The 22,708-nt window shown below is 41.2% G+C and overlaps 1 protein-coding gene across 3 annotated transcripts in view; it reads right to left on the minus strand.

Moving 5' to 3' along the window:
- The window catches only part of LOC122794036 (cyclin-dependent kinase-like 1), a 1,692,555-nt gene that overhangs the window by 634,108 nt on the left and 1,035,739 nt on the right, over positions 1–22,708 (minus strand). The window lies entirely within an intron of this gene.

The following is a 22,708-nucleotide window of genomic DNA, read 5'->3' on the forward strand; positions in this document are numbered from 1 at the left end:
AAGTATAAACTTTCTTTCCCCATCTATCCAAGGCCCTAGCCTCCTTGTCTGTAGGAACCGGATTCTTAACAACAGAAGCCTTAACACCCTTAGGCCCCTGGCTAACAGTTTCTGGGTCTGCCCTAGGACTCTTAAAAGATACTTATGAACTTCAGGCACCCTGTAATACCTATCCGGCTTAACAGGAGCAGGAGGCAAAGAATCAGGATTAAGAGAAGCCTCTGTAAAACATCTTCCACTACATCCAAAACAGGAGGTATAGCCAAAGGCCTATGCTGGGGTAAAAACAGAAATTCCTAAGCCGTTTCCTGGAATCAGAGAAGTCCTGACCCTCCCACTTAAAATGCTCCCTCATGGAATGAAGAGTTTCTGAAAAGAAAAATCCTCAGGAGGAGTAGCAGAAGGAGTAGAATCATCCATATCAGAATCAGAATAAGGAGAGTACTCCTGCAAGTCTTCAGCCGAAGACTCTGAAACATCTGAAGCTTGCTCAAAACCCCCAGCTCAGGCTCCACCCTAGGTCTCTTAGCAGGAGGGGGCATAGAACCCCTAATCAAAGTAATCAAATCTTCTGCCATTTTAAGCATATGCTTCTTGGGCATAGTACCTGAAGAGCTAGGGGTAACACCAACTGAAGCTAAACCTGGCCTGCCCCTGGGAGAAGCCTTAGAAACAGAAGGAGAGGGCCTAGCCACCTTAGGAAGGGAGGGAGTATAGTAACCTGAGAAGCCCCTCAGCCTGACTTGCCTCCTGAGAGGCCACATCTTGCAATAATAAGGTCTCACTCTGGGAACACAAAGAAATCTCCGGTGGAGCCACCGGCTCCACCGACACCTCTAAAGAACCGGCGTCCGGTACAGACGGTTCTTCTAGCCTAGGCTTAACTGCCTTGTCCTTGCGCTTCTTGAGAAGCGGGCGTCGGAGCATCCGACGGCATTTTATAATTGCACCGCTTCCCAAAGACTAACCTGGCACAATCCAACCTTCTCTTTATAGTGCGTTTATTAAATCTAGCACAAGAGCGACAGCCAACAACGACGTGCTCAGGCCCTAAGCAAGGAATACACAAAGTATGATAATCTCTATGCGGTATCTGTTTCCCACAAGAAACGCAATTATTAACTTTTTCTGACATCCGGTAAATGACTGAGGCAAGAAAAAACTAAAATATTCCCCAACGGGGTACTTAGCCAACTTTGAACTCGGTCTGAAACTTCTAAATCGAAAAATCTCAGAACGCCAACCGGCACTTGCAATGCTGCTTCTGCATTGGACCATGCGGCAAAAAAGACTGAGGATATGACGTCGGTCATGCGCATTTGTACCCTGACGTCCTGACGTCAGTTAAATGCGCCCTGACCGACGTCAGCCTTATACTTTGATATTCGGGCCGACCGTGGACAGCGGACTACCCAAGTGTAAGGACTGCAGCAATGTGAGATGAAGAACATCTGGATGTTTTTCTTTGTTGATCATAATGTTATTTAGTCAGCATTTCCTGATACAGCTACAGGGAGCAGATGGGTAAGTATAGCCATCACAGAAATAGATGCACACATAAAAGAATATTTGCTGCAGGAATACTAAAAATGACTGCAACATGCTGGAAGTGGATGTCTATCCTTCAGCCAGATGTATTCAGGAGTTTAACATAACATTTGGGGCCTCAGTTATTTGGGATATACTTTTCTGAGGTGCAGGCCAAAACCAGTGGGCTATAGCTGACCAAGTTTGCAGATGAATGCAAGTTGGGCAGTGTCATCAATTCCTCTAGTGATGTGGACATCCTCTAAGAGGTCTCACCCAAACAAATGACTGCTGCCAGACACATGGCCTCCAGCTGAATATCAAAAAATGCATCATCATCCCGTTTGTGGAAAGTGATAGCCTCATAAATTGTCACATTAATAACAACATCCTAAGCACACAATCAGTCATGAGGGATTTCGGCACCCAGGTTGATAGCAACCTGACTTTTGACCATCACGTTTCCTCCTTGTATGGAAAGCTTTCTAAATGGCCCACCTCATAAGTAAGGGTATGTCATCCAGGGACGAAGGTCATAACATCCCTGTATTCTTCCTTTATAATGTCCATTATTGAGTACAACACCCCGTTTAGCATGTACCTCGCAAAGCACATACAGAAGCTGGAGAGACCACAGAGGTTCCACCCCAGGAGAATCCAGGGCCTCAAAAATTACCATACACAGACAGGCTAAAAGCCCTGTCCCACTACTCAGTTTCAAACAGACTCCTCAGAGATGACGTCTGTCTGGCATACAAGGTGATCTCGGACCTCGCCTTGATGGGACTGCTGCATATCCACAAGTCAAAGCTTCACTCAAGTAACCCACACATGCGGCCTCAACCTGGTCTGTGACATCAATAGGACTTGTTGGCAGGACAGATTTGTGTCCCAGAGATTCCTCCGTCTGTGGAATAGATTCCCTCTCCACGTCAAGCAGAGTACCTCTTTGCCCCTTTTAAGCGCAACCTGGATAACTGGATGGGAAACAGAAAATACATCCCTGGGATTTCACCTGTGTCCCTGCTGGACAGGGGCATTGGGTGCTGACTTGTCTAAACATGGGCTAAACTCTTGGCTAGGCTTATAAGGGCCTCAAGGTCAATAGTCTAGTAACTCTTATGATCCTATAAGTAGAGGCATATGGCTGCATTCTCATTCTGCAGGCATCAGTAGGATCCTAGCTTTAAAGAAATTCTGGTCCACCATAAATAAAATACTCTACACCCAGGTAACCCGCCTACCCCCAACCCCTTCCCTCTTAATACTGCCTCAGAGATTGCTGCTCTCTTAAATAATTTTATAGAAACAATTCAAAAACTTCTTCAAAATAGTTCCACTGCTTCCACACTGCCTTTACTTCCCAGTCCTACTTCCCCCAATGCAGTCTCCTTTCAACTAGTTCCCACTGCCTTCATCATATCCCTGCTCAATAAACTCAAGCCCTGCTCTCCCTCTGTCGACAATTTACCTTCCCACTTTCTTAAAATCTCTGCTAAATCTATTGCTTACCCTGTCTTTATTCTTATAAATACATCTATTTCCGAAGCTCTTGTCCCAGATATATGGAAATCCTTTTACACAATCCTTCTCCACAAAGGAGGAAACTCCACTGACCATATTACCAGCCTATTGCTATCCTATCCCCCCTATCCAAAATTATGGAAAAAATGTGTCCACACTCAGCTACTTAAACACCTGCTTGATAATAACTTCCTAACCGCCACAGAGCATGGCTTTAGACCCCATCACAGCACATCCACCGCACTACTCTCATTCACCCAAACAGTAGCACTTTTTTTCCTATTTCTTGATCTCTCCAAGGCATTTGACACAGTCTCTCACTCTAAACTGATAACTAAACTCTATGACCTTCGTTCCTCTACACCCTCTATAAACTGGTTCTCTAGTTACTTATCTAATCGACAACAATCCATACACTGGCAAACTGTCTCCTCCCCTTCTGTTCCTATCATTACTGGTGTTCCCCAAGACTATATTTTGGGTCCTTTCCTGCTTAATATTTTCACTAACAGGTTACACTCTGCTACTAACCTCTCTACACTTTTACAATATGCCGACTCCAACCTTATCACTACCTCCCACAACATTCCTGAACTCCTTGCTCTCATTCAAAACACTTCCTCTTCTGTTGAAACCTGGCTCACAGACAATCAGCTAATACTAAATCCTAAAAAAATTAAACTTCTGCTTTTCCTACCCAAAACACTGGCACAACACAAACTCTCTTTCTCCATAACCTCCCTTAACAATACCATCATTAATCCTGAACCCATACCAAATTACTTGGTGTCACTATTGACGATGAACTAAAATTTGACATACATATCAATCAAAGCATACAGAAAAAAAAAAATCAGAAACTTGGTTTCCTGTACCGTAATTATAAATTGCTTTCACCCTCCATTAAACCCTCCCTTGCCCTGCTTCTGCTCTTACCCTGTCTTCTGTATGCAGCTCCAGTCTTTACTAACCTTCAGTCATCACTTCTCACCAAGCTAGAGCAGACATACAATAAAATAGCTAGATTTGCCTCCAGTCACCCCTATAAATCCCACCACTGCCTTGCCCTTAAGTCGCTACAATGGCCTGAATTCCCAAAACAACTTCTTCCACAATTACATATTACACACTCCATCCTGTATAACCCCACTTCCTGCCCCTCCATCTCTAATATTGTATCTCTATATAACCCCCTGACGTTTGCTTTGTACAACTGACAAAACTTCTGGATATCTACAAACCATCAAAAATACTGGAAGGTCTCTATAAATACTCTGTAGCTCACACCTGGAACTTTCTTCATATAAGGAGTATCCCCCACAAGTCCCAATTCAAACTAGAACTTAAAACCTACCTACAAAAGACCTGGTCCTGTCCTTGTCAATCTCCGACCTGATATCTAATAGTTTTTTCTCCTATTCCTACTTCTTTATTCTAATTATTTCTTCTTTTTTAATGACACTTACAGTATATCTTTACTTTATTTTGTTTCTTGAAAGCTTTTTTGCATATGGTTTATTCTGCTGTTATATTATTTCTATTGCTAAAGCATGTTCACTACTGTATAAAATAGAGGATTCATCTTATGTATAAGTTCTTGTGAATAGGTCTACTGTAATTTTTAGTTCACTGTATATTACTACAATTGTATTTGGAGCTTTTCTCCTCAGGTCTCCACTGAAAATGGCCCCTGGCTCAGTTGGACCAACCCGGTTAACAAATGACAATAAATAATATAAATAAATAAAGAGGACTTCTCTCTGTTCTATTTTAAAGAGAAAACAGCTGTGTACACACCTCTGTTCTTTTTTACTTTATTTAATTGTGTTTTGGTACTCAGAACTGGCACTGTGCACTAAGATGCCACCAAGTGTTCTTAGGGAAGATAAGGAAGCCCTGAAAGCCAAAAATAGGAGAGGAAAGCATATAGTACATCAACAATTATCAGGAACAATACTGCAAAGGTGTATTATAAATATGAAATGCCTCAATGTAATAAACCAGGAGAAATAAACAATGTGTAATACGTTAATGATAAATGGATTACTACAAACACTCAGTCAACTAACACATCAAAAAAATTAGAGTAATGTCTTCCCTACCCTTGGTTAAATGTAAACTGGGTGAGGCTGAATGGCCTGAATATATTTCCCTGAGCTACAAGTCACTGTTTCATTAAAAATCACTGTTGGCACAATTGTTATTGGTGTACTGACAGTGACTCATCAATTTGGGGCTTTTCACATTTCCCTACAGTTGTGCAACCACAGAATTAATATATTTAAGTAAAGAAGTGTGGGGGTAAAGCTCCCACATGTGTGTGTAGGCAGGCTTGCCCCTTTGCAAAAAAAAAAGTTTTTCTGAGTTTTTTTATTCAGCTCAAGTTTCAACTGATTTATTTTTGCCCATTTTAAATTATTTTGTCCAGCTGAAGCTTTGACAAGACATAATGGAACCCAGAATAAATGGCCATCAGAACAATAACCTGTGTAGGGCTGCGGAAAGGTATAAGGGAGTATATCATGTAGTAGTGATCATATTAGTCAAACGTACAGTAATGGTGAGTGCACTCATACAGCTACATAATGACTGATTATCAGACAGAAATTTAAGAAGTGACTGAGAAGAGTACCAAGCTTGGTATCCTCAACTCCCATCTATGGGTGGATATCTAAAGCATGCCATGCAGAACAGTCACAGCAAGTTTTGTGCTATTGCCAGACAGGCTATCCAGTTTGCATTTTTTAGAGAATGTGTGAATGGATAATCCAGTAGCAGCCTTGCAAAGACTTTTGGCAGAACTATTCTTGAAGAAGGCTGCAGTAGTAGCTAATGAAATAGTGCAGTAAGACTTAACCTCCTCAATTAAAAATGTTGTATTTGTCATAATGAAAGACAATTAAACTAGTTAATACTTAGAAACAGTGAAGACCTTACTGCAACCAGACAACCCATGTTTAATTAGTGACATGGGGGCTGGAGGGTATGTAGGAGGAGAATGGGTATGAGTGGCCAATGTTGGCTTGACCATCCTGGGAGGAGGAGGAAGGCAGCCAAAGCTTGCTGCAATAAAGCAATACCATGAGGCTGATGAGCTGTGTGCAGCATAAGCAGTGTGTCACTTTGGTGCGAGGTTGCTGATGAGCAGAACCATATATGCATCTCCCAAGGCTGCTGCAGGGTGATAGGTGCCATGGCACATTACCTAGCAAAAGTCTGACACTGAACCAGCATCTTCAGTCTCCTCACCAGCCCTAGATGTGGGTTGGATTGTGCCTAGGGAGACTAATGTGGGTCTTGTAGGCCTGGTGAACAAGGACAGGAGCTGGTGGCAGCTGATGGTTAGCTGCAGGCAGGAAAAAAACACTTGCAAATAGTCTGTTTTGTGAGTGGATGATCATTTTTTCTTCTGTACCCCCCCCAAAAAAAATACAGCTGATCAGGCTGCTTGTTAGGTTTAATTTTCTCAATGCACATTTATGCAAATCAAAATTCTTTTCCTTGATGTCTTAGCTTATAAAGAACACAGGCACCCAAAGAGACTGACATGAAAAGACCTCAGAAATAACATTAGGCATAAAGGACGGATTTTTCCTTATAAAACCTTGTCCTTGTGGCAAACAGTTTATGGCTCCTTATACATCAGTGTCTGCAGCCCAGTATCCTGCTGGCTACAGTGGCTGCTGTTAAACGTTTCCCAGGAAAAGTATCTGAGGTCTGATGAACTGCTAGGTTCAAAAAGAGGCGTGGTTTGTTTTTCAAACACAAAATATAACTCGTTCATGCCACCAGCACTGTGGTTAATGATGTGGAAATGTTCAAGTGCTTACTGCTGACTATGAGGCACTCACAGATGATTCACAAAAATAGCTTATATGCGTAAAGAAACTAAATGAGTAAAAGAAGCATCAATTTGGTCTACATGCACAATGAAATATATTTTTTGTACATTTAAGCTACAGTTTCTCGACATGCTGCCGTACAGCTCTTGGCTCTACAGTTCATCTGTTGGCTGGCATGCATTTTGTGTGCTGTCTGGATTTTCATGGTTTTCACTGGGTGCTTTTTCTCCCCACATCAAACAGGCATGCTATTAGGTCAGTTGGTAATTCCATGAATTACCAGTAGGTATGCATGCAGACATTTCTCCCCAGGGTGACACTGAAAAGGGGTCTAGCTTTGTTGAATAGAAAAACTGAATGAATGAATGAATAAATTTAAAATCAGGTAAGTGTTTATGTGTGTGCGTGTATATGTGCATGTTTCCTAAAGCAGAGTGGCATCCTGTCCAGAACTGGTTTTCTGCCTTGCATCCACTGATTGACAAGATACGTTTCAGATATCCCATGAGCCAGAACAGAATAAAGTTGGTACTGAAAATGAATTAATTAATGAATGAATACTCCCACTAATTAGCTAGACTTAATTCCTTTTGAGACAGTGAATGGAACACTAATTTCCATAGTTTCAACCTCTACCAGATAGTCAGGCTCATGACACTAGATGGAGACACTATAAGCAGTTGTGTCTCCATATTTGTAAACAAAAAATAAAAAATCAATTCACCTAGTTAGACAGGATAACAATCCTGAACTCCTCCGCATTCAGCTTACCACCTTACCATTAGCAAGACCACTTATCAGATCTTGGCTTACAATAAAACTCCCCTCTATGACTCTCTCAGCCCATAACTCCTACCTATTATAGATTCTCTATGTATTTAGCCAATCACCACTCTTCTAGAGGACTTCAACTACCCCTCCATTAACTGGAAGCCAACTACATCCTCTAACATGTATAATCAGATATTTCTGGACTTCACCTACACAAACTCTCTGGACCAGTTAGTCTGCACCCCAACCAGGGGAGATACAATCCTGGACTTAGTCCTCACCAATATGGGACAGCTTTGCTCCCTTCCAATTGTAACTTCCTCCCTGGTCAAATTGGACCACAACTTAGTCACATTCACCTTAAGAATGAAGCCAGAAGCATCCTCCAATAGCTCACTATTCACAGATTATGCTAAGGCTAGTTCACTGAAACTGAGTGATGATCTGGACAAATTCAGCATCCCATTCCCAACTTGATGATCCCACTCCTTATGCAGAGTCCTTTACTGCTAAATTTGAGGCAACTGTGAATAGCTGAATAGATGGATCTGTCCCACTCCGAAGTAAACATAATGACATATTCAAAAATAAAATATATATAAATATAGAATAAGGCTCTGTAATTAAACAGACAAATGCAACCCTCAAGACATAAAAAGCTCTTGTTACACTTAACAGGGAACTCCAGACTCTGATCAAATCAATCAAAGCCAGATATGAGATAATAGTTAAACAAAACGAAATTGCCGACGTGAAAATCACCAGTCATAACAAAATAAGGGTTATGCTGCTAAACGCTAGGAGCGTAAACCAAAAACTGCACACCCTGGAAGTACTCCTGTCACTAGAGGATGTAGATGTCTGCGCAGTCACAGAAATCTTGTTCAAGGTCTCAGACAGTACCCTGGCTTTGCAAGGCTACAATGGCTTCTACACCTTCAGACTGCAAAACGAACATGTGAGAACTAAAGGAGGCAGTGTTTCTATCTATATTAGAGAAAATTCACCTCCCGACTAGTTAGATAGGGCAACTCCATGGAGTTACTCCAAGTTCAGATTACTGTGGGTAAGACTCCTATTCAAGTCATTGCTAGTTACAGATCCTCATCCATGAATCATTATAAGCACGAGGCCTACTTGACCAAACTGGAGTCAATCCAAATGTCGCCAAACACTCTGGTCATGGGGGATTTCAATTATCCCGCTATCAACTGGGAAACCTACTCTAGCCCAAACTCACTAGTGCAAACATTCCTTGACTTTGTTAACTCAAATGACCTGGATCAAACTGTTCAAACCCCAAGAAGAGGAACAAACATACTGGATCTGGTCCTCACTAACATGACAAACAGATGCACCATCGCAACAGAAGGACCCTCATTAGTTAAATCGGACCACAAATCAGTTGCCTTTGAACTGGCACTAACACCATAATTCACAAAGGGTGAAGTCAGACTAAAAAACTTCACCAAGTCAAACTATACCCTCCTAGGGGAAGGTGTAAAAGCATTATAAGCCTACCCCCATCTGGAAGTGATAACTACACCAAAGCCTATACTAAAACCCTGTACAATCACTTGTATAAGTGTATAGACTCATCTGTTCCAGAAATAATCAAATCCAGAGCCCCAAGTAAAAGTAAGCCGCCCTGGTGGGCATCCAGCATCAACAAACTTTATAACAAATGCAAAAAGGTACTGTCTAAGAAAACTAAGGCGAAGCCCAACAATGGAAAAATACCCTTCTCAGCTTCAACAAGCAAATAAGACAACATGACAAATACTCTAAGGGTAACTTTGAAAAAACCTTAGCAATCACAGCTAAGGATAACCATAAGGCCTTTTACATCTATATAAGCAGCCTAAAAGGTAAGACCCAAGCATGAGCCATACTAGTGACTAACGGTATCACACACACTGAACCCACAGAGATAGGAAACTGCTGACGGACAACTATAGTGAAAATGTCACTCTCTTATCCCTTCCAAACTTATCACAAACCTTCCCCCCAACTCCTCCCCCTACATATCTGGAGAGCAGGTCAGTAAAGCCTTGTCTAAGGCAAAAAAACACATCCTCTATGGGGCCAGACGGCATCGCAGGCTGTTTTCTAAACAAACTAAAACATGAACTAGCATAACCATTAGGTACCCTATGCGATCACAGTCTAACCACAGGCTGTGTTTCTGCAGAATGGAGAACAGCAATAGTTATTCTCCTCCACAAAGGTAGCTCAGCAACAGACCTGGGGAATTATAGACCCATAAGTCTGACCAGCCTCATCTGTAAATCCATATAAACATGGACCTCATAAATAAAGACATAGGCTACCTCCAAATCCTGGATCCGACCCAATTCAGCTTCATCAAGGGCAGATTCTGCCTGTTAAACCTGGTGGATTTCTTCGAAGATGTGACCAGGGCCATTGATGAGAGCAAATCTGTGCACACAGCATTCCTTGACTTGGCCAAGGCCTTCGATACAATCCCACACTCAGGCATTACTGATAAACTTAGCAAACTGATTGTTTATTTTTATTTATTTATTTAGCATTTATTTATTTAATATTTGTTTACCAGGAAAGTCCAACTTGGAACAAGCCAATTTTCAGTGTAGGCCCAGGGAGAAATGCTCCAGATGCATGTTTTTGTAAACCCATTTGTTGTAAGATGGGTTGCCAACTGGCTCACAAACCTGTCACACACTATCAAAGTGGGTGACACCACCATCAACGAGTAGACCTGTCACCAGCAGGGTGCCACAAGGGTCAGTGCTAGTCCGCTACTATTTTGTATATACTTCTCAGAAAGTTCAGGTCAAAAACGAAGGGGCTGTGGCTGACCAAGTTTGCAGATAACTGCAAACTTGGTGCAATTATCTAATCCCCAAATGATGTGAGTATACTTCAAGAAAGTGTTATGCAGACCAACGACTGGTGTCTTAGTCACAGTCTCAAACTAAATGCAAAGAAATGCATCATTCCCTTTGGTAAAAACAATGTCCCTTTACACTATCAAATTAAAAACAATACCCTATGAACCTCCTCAGTGGTAAGGGATCTGGGATAAGTGGACTGCAACTTTAACTTTGATCACCATGTGTCTACTGTAGTAAGGAAGGCTTTCTTCGTGGCACACTTGATTAGCAAAGGCATCGCCTCCAGAGGTTATAATCTCTCTATTCTTGTCACTAATCAGCCCCATAACTGAGTATAATGCCTCTGTTGGCATGTACTGCACAAAGTGCCTGTAGCAATTGGAGAGACCTCAGAGGTTTCTAACAAAGATGATTTAGGGACTCCAAAATGTGCTTTACACAGACCGACTAAAGACAGTGTCACTATACTCAGTATCATATAGACTTCTTAGGGGAGACTTATGCCTGACTTAAGAACAATCTCTGACCCAAACCTAATGAATTTGCTGCACATCTGTAAATCAAACGGGACTAGAGCCACCCGCTCCAGGGACCTAAATATGGCCTACAACTTGAATAGGACATGCTGGAGGGACAGATTTATCTCCCAGCGACTGCCTCATCTCTGGAATAGACTGCCAATTCATATGAAGCAGAGCACCTCTATGACACTGTTCAAAAGGAACCTGGATGAGTGGATGGGACACCGTAAATTCTTAATGGGGATTGTGCCCACAACCCTCCAGGACATGGACTTCTTTAACTATGTTATAAACCTAAAAACAATGGCCAACATTGCACAGAGATAACAGTAAATTATATCATACACAAGGTACCATTCCCAGAGGACATAGCAAGTCTTCTAGCGGATGAATGTGGATCTAACGTCACCCTCTTCTTCACTCCTACATTCTCAGATCTCATACCTGCATTTACAACCCACTCAAATTGCTTATGAACAAGTCCTCAAGGCATTATTCAAGGCCAAGCACACTGCCTCTATTGGGCTGTTTACTGGCCAGACTGAAACACGACTTTCAGTCCTCCTACAGAGCTGATTCAGTGTCAGCCTCCAAACAGGATTTGTGACAGATGAATGGAGGGCAGCAACTGCCATCCCTTTGCACAGAGGTGGGTGTCAACAAACCCAAGAAATTACAGACTCACAAGTTTGACCAACCTCATCTGTAAGTCTGTAAAAAGGATCCTTACGGAATTGATAAATAAGGACATAGGTGACCTACAAACTCTCAGTCCAATCCAGTATGGATTTGTTAGGGGCTGATCATGCCTACTTAACCTGGTTGACCCCACACTTAGGGGGTTATAGATAAACTATCACAGCAAAATGTTAATCACTTTGCAACTCATTGGATAACAGACTGGCTCACAAACAGAAGCCAGGAAAATAGGGTAAGCTGTTCTACCTCCCCCAAAAAACATGTCACTAGTGGTGTAGTGGTGTACTCCAGGCCAACTCTCTCTGGTATTTACTTCTTGGAGGTCAAACCTACTGTTAAGAGTTTATGGTTGAACAAGTTTTACAGAGGACTGTAAACTTGATACCATCATTAACTCCTCAGAGGACACCAAGATCCTCCAAGAGGGCATTTTTCAAACCGATGGGTAGTGTCAAAACCATGGACTAAAGCTGAATGCCAAGAAAGTATCCTTCAGGAAGCAAGGAGTTCATTTTAACTGTCACATTGACAAAACACACCTGAAATTGATTGAGTAGGGGAATCTATGTAGAAAATGAACTGATTTTTTATCACTATGTATCCTCCATCACATGTAAGAAGAAGAAATTTGTCATTTTGTTAAGGTTTGATGAGGGTGTTGTATTTCTTTTCTTTTTGTTGCATTTCCTTTTCTGTATTAGCTCTGCATTCATTGTCTCTCAAAATTTCTCTGAAATAGCATTTTTATTATACCGATGAAATGTTGTCTCCCTTCCATAAAAGAACCAAAAGTTGAAAGAGAGCTTGGAATGACTAAGTATTCTTCATTTGTTTTCCTTGAGGAACTATGAAGCAAAAGGGCTTTTCGTTTAAACCTTAACATCTAATGAGAAAAGTCATTAAAAAGGTAATCTATAATACTGCAAATGAAGCAACTGCCCTAAAGTTATCTACAGAACTGTAACCACACTCGCTAACATGCAATCTTACATTTTGTGAAGTTGAGTTAACTTTGTAATTTTCTCCCTGAGTCAGTCAGGTTGAATACCTTGGCTGAGATCCTCCATCTGGTTAATGATTTCACCATGATGCTGTACCACATGGATAAGAGAGTTAAATGGTTAACGTTGCAGAGGTACACATTTTCTTTCCAAACCTGTCCAGAGATTTACTTACTTTAACATCAGTAAATGGACTCAGAGCAGATATTTTTCTTTGACCCCTTAGAAGTAAATAATACCATGACAGTGGGGTCAGTCACTGGGTTTTTACATAGAAATTTACATTATTCCTGATCTATGTAAAATTTATCAAGCTTTTTGGGGGCAGTTATCTGAAAATCTGTCTCCACAGAAAGATCCATGAAAACATTGTTACAAGTCGCTGTAGCAGTAATCTCTAATTTTTAGATTTAATCACCACCAAAGGTGAATTACTTCTGACAATTTCATCCATAGCAGTATAGTCCCCCTATAATGGCTAATGCAGGTATCATGCCAAGAAAGGTAATATGGACGATTTGTGAGCCAGTCCCCGATAAGAAGTGGCATGCACCCAAATCAGTTCTTCTTGACAAGAAACCCAGTTAGGAACTAAGCCAACAAAGGGATGGAGAAAGGAGATTCTGCCGATAGGGATGACTGCAACCAGGGATACAGACAACAGACAAGAGGGGTGGGAATGTATTGGAGAAAACCGGCAAAGGAACCAAGGTACTGGGAGAAAATAACTAAAAAGGGAAAGGTAACAGAAGGGGAAAATGCCAAGAACTTATCTGGACTGCAGGCTAAAGACTGCCTTCCATATCAAGGATTTACATCAGAGTATAGGCAAAGAGAAAGAAACGGGGGGGGGGGGGGTTGTAAACAAAAGACCAGCACTGGTAGATTTTTTAGTTGAATTTAGAACAGAAGTTGCCATTAAGAAAGGAATAATTAGTACAGCATATAAAATACTGCATGATACTATAACAATCAATCAGAGAAGGTTAGGAAGGACTGGGAAGAGAGATTAGAATAGCAATTCACAAAGAAACAATGGGTGATATATGTATGTCTCCAAAATATGCAAGAATATCTAGAAAATTTCGGATATTTGCCTGGAAGTGCTTACATTGGTATTTTTATACCCCAAGCAAATGTCAAAGAATTTTTCCTCATGTAGACAGCAAATGTTGGAGGTGTGATAGGGCAGAAAGAAGTAACTGGGAACATATTTTCTGGGAGTGTAATGAGTTGGTAGACTTTGCAGATTCCATGCAGACTGCTCTGTTGGAGATGCTGGGTGAGCAAGTTAGAGTAACAAAGGAAATAATTTTCTGAGCTATGATACAAACTTGGAATTGCTTAGACATAGTAAGGCCTTGCTGAGTCTAATTATGATGGCTGCCCAAAAAGCAATTACTAGAAAATGGAAATCAAATTCTAAACCAACTTTACTAGAAGTAGTGAAGATAATAGCTGAGTTAAAACAACTGGAATTGGGATCTTTAGAAAAGGGTAGGAGCAAACTGCATAGAAAAAATGGGAAGTGTGGGATCAATACATGCAGTGGAGGAACAAGGTTTAAAAGAAGATGCTCTTTGAACTTCTGGACGAGAAATTATGAAATACCTTGGATCACACTAAGATAAATATCTCAAGCATATGACTTAAATGATGCATACACCTCACAGATCTATGTAATGTTGCATGTGGAATCGTTTCATTTATTTTTTTATTCTCCAGTTATCTGTTTTATTCTGTTTAATGCCACAATCCAACAGAAGAGGGGAGGTGACACGGGGGAAATTCCCGGGCTCCAGGTGAGCAGCGTTGGGGGCTGGCATAATGGTTAAGGTATTCACCTCATAGACAGAAAGTACAGGCTTTGATTCTCACCTTTACAATGGAAATTGGCCAGGCTTAAAATGGCTCACATGGGAAGCTAGCCTAATAATTACCTAAGAACCTAAAATATTATAGCTCCCCGCCTGGTAGCACAGAGGTTAACGAGCAGGATCGCCAACTGGTAGACCTGGGTTTAAAACTTAGCTGGGGAACAACTGGACAGCAGTAGTAGCTGTGTGGAAGAAAGGCCTGGCAATCTACTTCTGTAATATGCCTCTGGCCATGTCTCTCAGAGAAACTACCCCTTCTCTGGAAAAAAACTTCTCATGCACGTGAAGCAAAGTCCTTCCCTGACTATCTTCAAATGCAACCTAGATCAATGGATGGGTAATCATAAATTTTGGACAGAGACAGTCAGTATTAGATACCATACCATAGGCTCATACCTCTGTGAACTTTGTTCACCTAGCTATTGAAAACTGGAAAATGGTTAAATATGCCTAGTGGGAGTTGGCATAATGGTTAAGGTGTTTACCTCACAAACACAAGGCACTGGGTTTGAGAGGAATTAGTTAGGCTTAAAATGGCCTATAAGGGCAGCTAGTCTAGTACTTACCTAAGAACTTAAAGACCCTAAAGGTGGGAGGTTGGCATAATGATTAAGGTGTTTGACCTACAGACACAAGGTGCAGGATTTAATTTTCACACAGGATAATTGGCTAAGCTTAAAATGGCCCAGAAAAGCAGTTAGCCTAGTACTAATCTATGAACCTGTGGTATTTGGCCATCAAGCTGCCTACACAGTAGAATTCATTGTGGGCACTTGGAATTATGCACATATATGGCCAGGGTATGCTAAATTTCATGGTGATGTAAGCTACACATCCCCTGCCCAGAGAGGGGGGTTAGTGTCTGCAATGCATATAAAGTAATTGAGAGGATGTCAGGGAACACATACGCCAAGCACATTATTGTTTGGATGGCAGCCAGTGTGGATGACAGCCCATCTGGATGGCTCCTGACTCATGCAGAAAGATACCCAGTCTGAGGAAACAAATGAGTTTGTGTCTGCTGGGGGAAGGTTTGATGGTTAGGATGCTCAGAAACAGGAATGCTCTGAGATACAGTAAACTCAGTCTTACCACACATGTTCTACTACTCACTGTTTTGTAATCACTTTTTATTGTTGATCATTGCTGCTGAAAACTTCTGTCTAGATGCCTGGCATAGATGGGGTTTGAACACCACCCCTGCTAGCCAAGAGTAAAGTAACAGCATGAAAGTGCTATCTAAAGTCTATCACAATAATTCATTTACAAGTGAAAACCTAGTCACCAACAGCATAAACAGAATATGCACTGCTGTCCTGGGTATGGGCTTCCAACCTTCATACCCAAAGTGGACTGCATATAGACCTTTTACGGAGCCGAGTCTATGACTAGGCACCCAAGGCCTCTGTCAAACTCTTTCATAGTGAGCCATTTTCTTTTAGTGCCCCTTTTATCCACTGTGCATGCCTTTCACACAAAATATTCGTTACACACACACACACACACACACACACACACACACACACACACACACACACACACACACACACACACACACACACACACACACTCACTCTTCCCAGGGATGGCTGGCAGAATTCGCCAATTCCCCACAGCATTAATTTTGGCATTGTAGTACTGTCAACACTATGGATTACGGCCAAACATACCCCAGTTACTGGTATCTCAAAATCAAACCAAATAAGAAATACAACAATTAATGCTTCTTTCACAGGTAGGAGGCCTAGTGGTCGGGTGGGAAATGTATGCCAAACGGCTTGTTAACTAACAGTGAAGATAATGAGTCTCCTCTTCTCAGATAAATAACAGTGCATACTCATTAATGAATAAGTGCCAGCCACAAGAGTTTAAGAGTTAATAAATTACTTTTATCTAAATAGTAAGGAAAATAGTGCAAATAACAGTAAAATATATTAAAATATATGTAGCTTGGTATGCAAAGAGAATTTATTTATTTATTTATTACATTTGTTCACTGGGTAGTGTCAGACTGGGCCAGGGGCCTGTTTTCAGTGCAGACCCAGGGAGAAATGCTCCACAGTAGTAAAAAAAACAACAATTCCTGCAATAGAATACCATATAGGCAATAGTGCAGTACAATCTATAGAACAATACAAGCAATAGTACAAAACAAACAAACGCACAATACAAGTACTGGGATAATTTATATACTAACACAAATTAAGAAAACAGAGGATAGATGTTATGATGAGAACAGTAATATAAGTGGGTTTATAATTATCCTGTAGAGTGGCAAGAGCACAGCCAATGATTAGGCAGGTGTTCCTTTAGGAGTGATTTGAACCGATTGTGGATAGGGTTTTTTGCTATTGTCTCTGGAACAGTGTTCCAGAGTTTGTCTATTTTGTGTGAATAGAGGGAGTCACCATGATAGTTGTGGGAGTTGGAAACTTTGAGTAAAGGTATGTTAGAAGATCTGAGAGACCTAAGATTATTACTAGGTTGGACTAAGTAGGAGATCGCAGGGTAGTTGCTGGGGTGATAGATTATCTTGTGGGATAAGGTTTGCTGATTAAGTGATAAAAGGCTGAGGAGCTCTAGCTACTTTAACTGTGAGAGAGCTCCACAGTGGTGAGATCTGTGTGGATGATTAGTGGCATATTTAGAAATCTTATTGTAGCATGATTCTAGGTTGTTGAGATCTGATTTTCGACAGTTTGTGATTATGAGAGAACCATATAGGAGGGTGGATAGCAGGTGTGTGCGAGCAGCAGCTAGCCTGGCATTGGGAGTTAGGTATGGTCTGGCCCTGTATAGGGTGCCTAGTTTGATGTGGACGTTTTTGATAGTTTGTGCGATATGTATATCAAATTTGAGGTTATCATCTATGGTAACACCTAAAAGTTTAGTGTGGCTTGTGAAGACTAAATTGGTTTCATTTGCGGAGGTGATAGAGAGAGGGAGCAGGGAAAGATTAGGTTTTTTGTTACTGAAGACTATAACTTTGGTTTTGTTGGGATTTAAAATGAGATGGTGTTGAGAGAGGTATGTTTCAATGTCCTGAAGAAGTGATTGCATTTTTTGTTGGAGCTCTTGAGGTGAGGAGGCACAGCAGATAAGTGTAGCATCATCGGCATACTCTACTATGGAGGCTAGTTGAGTTGCTGAACTAAGGTTTTTTGCAAATATGATAAAGAGAAGAGTACAGAGTATAGAACTTTGGGGTATGCCCACAGAGATGGGGAGTAGGGAGATAAGAGAGTTTTCCCATTTTGTAGTCTGTTGTCAATTGGAAAGATGATATCTATGGAACCAAGTTGGTGATGAAGGACTGAGGCCATAGGAAGAAAGTTTATTAAGTAGTAGCTGGTAGGATACAGTGTCAAAGGCTTTGGACATATCAAAAAAAGATGGAAGAAACAAGCTGGCCTTCATTCATGAGATGATGGATGGTGTTATTGAAGGTTAGGAGGGCGGTGCTGGTACTATATTTAGGTCTAAAGCCATGCTGAGTACTGGAAAGGAGGTTATTGTTAAGGAAGTCACTAATGAATTGGTTGTGGATACATTTTTCTAAGATTTTTGGAAGGGGGAAAGGATGGCTATGGGGCGATAATTAATTCTTTGGAGGGTCCACCTTTGTGGAGGGGCATAATGTGAGATATTTTCAATAGAAGTGGAACACACTGTTCTTTAACAGAGTGATTAATCAAGATTGAAATGGGGTAAGCGAATGAAGGAGCAGGAAGTTTTAGAAATTAATTTGGGAGTTTGTCTGTAGCTATGCAGCAAGATTTAAGTTTGGTTAAATGAGTCTTTATATAATTAGTTTGTACAGGTGTGGAGGAGAAGGGGTTGTGAATATCTGGGGCAGGAGTAGGGACAGAAAGTGGCTGGGTTGGTTGGTTGTCCAGTACGGAGGTTATGGTGTTGAAGTGGGAGTTGAATTGAGTTGAAATAGGGTCTGGGTTGTTTGAGGTGACTGGGGGAGGGATAGAGGTACGTCCAGGGTTAATGAGCTGGTTGATGGATTGCCAGAACTTTTGGGGGTTGTTTTGGTGTTTCTGTTGACAGGCTAGGAAGTACGTTTGTTTGTCTTTTTTCATCTATTTCTTTGTTAAGTTTCTTAGTTGTTGACAAGTTAAGAGGTCAATTTTGTCTTTGGATGTATGGTACGCTGACCAGGCGTTATCTCTACGCTTCATTAGTACTTTGGTGTCTTTGGTTAGCTACAGAAGGAGCTTGGTTTTAGTATGCAGTTTTCTAGTGGAGCCAAGATTATTGAGGATTGTAAGGAAGGTTTTGTTAAAGTATTGAACAGCAGCATCTAATTGTAGGTGTTTAAGTGGTGTCCAGTTGCATTGTTGGAGTAGGAGGTTAAAATTAGTGGGGGAGAAGTTTTTCTTGGTAATGATGTATTTATAAAAGATGTTGTCTTGTGTATGCACATGCTTTCTGTAAAGAAAGGTTGGAGAGTGATCGCTGAAGGAATCAGGTAGGCAACCAGCTAGGTAACAGGTTAGGTTTGGTTTGTTAGTTAAGATTCAGTCTAATGTTGACTACTTGTTGGAGTGTTTGTCTATACGGGTTGGACAGGTTATTGATGGGTTAAGTTGAAGAGATTTACAAAGTTGGATTGGTTATCTGATGTGCAGGTGTGCCAATCCAGGTTAAAGTTACCAAGTACAATGGTTTCTTGGGTGAATTTGGTAGCTGCCCAGTAACGTAGATTTTCTATGATGGGAAGGTTATTACTGAGAGGAAGATAGGCTGCTATGATAATTATAGCTTTGTTAGGGTTGATTTCAAGGCAGGTAGTCAGTATTTCAGAGTTGGGTACATCAGGAGGGGTGCAGATTGTTTAAACATAACAGCAACACCACCTCCACATTTGATAACTCTGTCTAGTCTTATAATATTATCACCTATTGTGAGAATTTCACTGTCTTTAATATAGGGCTTTAAACAGGTTTCAGTTGTCATCTGGTGAGTAGGTGGCTAGGGCAGCGTGGAATTCTCTGGTTTAATTTATGATTAAATAAAGGAATAAAAATAGACAAGATACAGTGCAGGAGGCTAAAGCCTAACTAAGGCCCAGGCATCTTGGATTCAATTAGCAGCAAATTAAATATTGCCCTTGCTTAGAGGAGATGAATGACTGCCCCTTCCTTATACTAAATATGGTTAACAGAAGTTGCTACATATGACGTTACTAATACAGAGCTGATTCAATAGTTCCTGGCAATATTTAAGTGTTTGTAACCGGGCTTCTACACTGCTAACACAAGCCTAAAGCTGTCAGAAGACAGTGCAAGAAGAGCACTTACTCTGCAAGGAATGATTTGGATCTCCTGAGCCTAGGCACAGTAGTTAAGCTTCTTTGCACACCAAAATGAATTATGAACCCCAGAAGAAACAACAGGAATACTGTGATGACAAATTCTAATGCGGTGGAATTTGGAACTGATATTTCTAACAGTGACAATGGTACCAGACTAAATAATTCTGATGGTTAATGGTCTCAGACTTTACATTTGTCTAGAAATAACAGCTCTGTTAACAGCAACAACGTTGGCATTAGCAAAGAGCAAAGTCTTTCTCATTTCCTTTCACTTAGAGGAAATGGAGGAAAAGAGGGAGCAAAGCTCTTTGAATCTGAACACCAACAGAACAGCAAGAATGATGACACTATCACAGAATAAAGTTTTTCTCATTCCCTCCCAAATGGAGGAAATGGGCGAACACAGGAAGCAAAAGTCTGACTCTCAACTCTCATGGAATTTTGCTACCGTACAGCTACTCCAAATTCTCTAAACTAAGGCAGAGACTATGGCAAACATTAAATCATACTTTTTGTCCAGCAATTTTGAAACCAGTCTGGAATGGACTAGCTTTAACATTTCATACCTTAGCAAAGGATGTAGCTGAAATGAAGGTCAATTGCGCACTGAACTAAAGTACTGGTTTGGCAAGTTCGAGATTCCCCCATCTCTTCCACAAGACCCCAGTCAATTTCTAACTTTTATAGCTTCACGATGGACTTTTAGTTTCTTACCCATATCTTGTTTTGAAATTTCAATCAGTTCCCCCAGACTATCTCTCCAGTTTTGCTGTATATGATTCTGACAAAGCTTTAACTATAAAGAAGCTATATGGTTTGGTCACCTGAACCTTTCTGTGATAAATCTCAACAGAATGAGGTATTTAAAGAAAAGAAAAAAGAAGTTGTGTACTCACCATAACACTCCGTGTTGTCCATTTTCATTCTTCCTCAACTGATGGGTTTGGATCCGATCCCTCCTATCTGACTCAGCCATTGCTACAGCAAGTGGCAACCAAAAACTCTTGAGCTTCTCCCTTACCTGTAATGCTCCAACCCCAAGTACCTCAGTTCTTGTTTGCTGATTTTATTAGAAGGGAAATATTTGCAGACAAACAGCAAGAAGACTACATCTGGGGTTCAATATAAAGGACAGTAATATCCATTAAACGCTTCCTCTTCCAGGAGTTTTCAAAGGATGGGGATTGATGGATGGGGAGATGAGGAAGAACAAAAATGGACAACATAAATGGAACATTATGGTAAGTACATAACTTCTTTATCTGATATTGTCAATTTTCATTTTATCCTAAACTGATGGGATAGAGTCCCCAGCTACCCAAGATGACTGGTCGGGACGGTAATGAGTCAGTCATCTAGACATGGATACACCTGAAATCCTTGCAGTCTCAAGTGAGCTGGTGCAACTGCCACACATTTGGTAAATACCCTGGGGGGCTGTGGTGAGACCAAAGGGCAGAATGAACTAGCAATGACTGGTTCCCAGACGGAAGAATAAATAACTTCTGGACTGATCATCTTTGTGTGATAGCACGCATCCTGATGGTCTATCAAGCACATTCAGTTGTCTTTGCCCAGAAAAGGGAGAATGGACTGAACCATGACCATCCAGAAATGGTGCGTTGAACTGACATTTTCAAGTTACTGAGATCCAAAATTGGTCTCCAGTCTCCTGTTTTCATTGGCACTAAAAATAATCCTGAGTAAGTTCTGGATTCCAAATGGTCTGGTGGGACCTCTTGGATGACATTTTTCTAGCAGCTTTTGTACCTGAATTGCTGCTTTGTCCCTCTAACTGGGTGGAACATCAGGGATTTTTCTTGAAATTGGAGGAGGTAGGGAAAATGGTATTATATAACTTCTGGAAATAATCATCTGCACCCAAGTATCTGTTATTTCTAGCAAGCTCTCTGGTGCGGGACAGTCGACCCCTCCTTTTAGGAATGCTGGAAAGATCTGGCAAAAAACGACTTTCTGGACCTTTGGTTTTGCTTGGCATCTCTGCCACGGGGGTGGCCTCTACCATTAGAGCTGCCCCATCTACCCCTGGGGGAACTTCCTCCACATGTGTCCTAGAAAGGTCCCTGGGACTTTATGAACCATATCTTTTGACTACCTCGTTCAGTCCTGGAAAAGGATCTTTGAGGTATCAAAAAATGTATGCTCTTTCCAGACAAGGTCTTTCTGTCATTATCACACCTGGATAATGCGTCTTTCACTTTCAAGCCAAAGAAGCCTTTCAAGCCAAACAAAGACGTGCTGTCAAAAAGAGTACTGACGAACAAAGACATGAAAGGCTCCACAAAAAATCATATAAGCGCATCCAGGCAGACCTCCTGATGGAAATGCTTGAAGGCACTGCCCTTGAGGTTCCTTCTGCTAGCCACCTGAGAAGTAACAGACAATTGTACTGCCTCAGAAACAGATCCTGAGAGAGTATTTGAGAGCTCCTTAATCAAATACCTCTGTAACCTTATGAAATGTGCTAAATAATTTGGTGACCTTAAGGCGAAGGTTGCTGAAGCATAAACACTCTTCCCAAACCTGTCCATCGCCTGAGACTCCTTGTTGTGGGAATGAACAGTGGAATTCTCCACAGCAAGTTCCTTTTTAGTGGGTACTGCCACAACCATGGCATCAACAAGAACTCCTTTTCCCCAAAATTGTTTGTCTTTCGGTGGAGCCATAATTTTGTCAGGTCTCTGAGGTATTGGTTCAGTTGTGTTGGGATCCTTCCATGCCCACTG

The sequence above is a fragment of the Protopterus annectens genome, chromosome 1.part0, assembly GCF_019279795.1.
Source record: "Protopterus annectens isolate FY-2018-M chromosome 1.part0, PAN1.0, whole genome shotgun sequence".
Lineage (NCBI taxonomy): Eukaryota > Metazoa > Chordata > Ceratodontiformes > Protopteridae > Protopterus > Protopterus annectens.